Source organism: Penaeus monodon, chromosome 21 (genome assembly GCF_015228065.2).
Source record: "Penaeus monodon isolate SGIC_2016 chromosome 21, NSTDA_Pmon_1, whole genome shotgun sequence".
Lineage (NCBI taxonomy): Eukaryota > Metazoa > Arthropoda > Malacostraca > Decapoda > Penaeidae > Penaeus > Penaeus monodon.
In genome coordinates this window covers 7,482,440-7,482,911 of record NC_051406.1, presented here as the reverse complement: position 1 = coordinate 7,482,911, position 472 = coordinate 7,482,440, and the positions used below count along the sequence as shown (strand labels likewise).

General features: G+C 39.0%; 1 protein-coding gene across 1 annotated transcript in view; it reads left to right on the top strand.

The window, feature by feature from the left end:
- LOC119586145 overlaps positions 1-472 on the top strand; it is a 28,580-nt gene that overhangs the window by 25,758 nt on the left and 2,350 nt on the right. The gene's annotated exons all lie outside the window — the stretch shown is intronic.

The window sequence follows — 472 nt, the reverse complement described above, 5'->3', positions numbered from 1 at the left end:
CCCACCCCCTTCTAGTGCCCACCTGCATTGCAAATCATATTTTCCTGTAGTTTTTGGTATGTTGTGGATATATTTAGCATCTAATTTTGACTTGAATCAAGTTTCATGATATCATGAGGATACTCATTTTCGACATCGAAAACCTAACCTAGCCCAACTTATCCTTGCTTACGTACGAACACGGGGAGCTTTTCTCAGCCTATCAAGTGATTTTTATGGTCTGCAAACATTTTAGTTGTTTTAGAATCTAATTCCGGGTGGGTACTGAGAGCATTTAGCATTTAGCGTTCTGATCACGTCCTTTGTCTATGAGGGGATTTCTATATGAGTTTTTTCTCCTGCATTTTGAAACTTTAACCTTGCTCGGATATCTTTGGCAAGTTGTTTTGCACTTCCTGTTTATTTTTTCTCTATCCTTTAAAAAAAAATCCTCATCTCCACTCCCCTCTTTTCTGTCTGTCGGTCGGTCTTG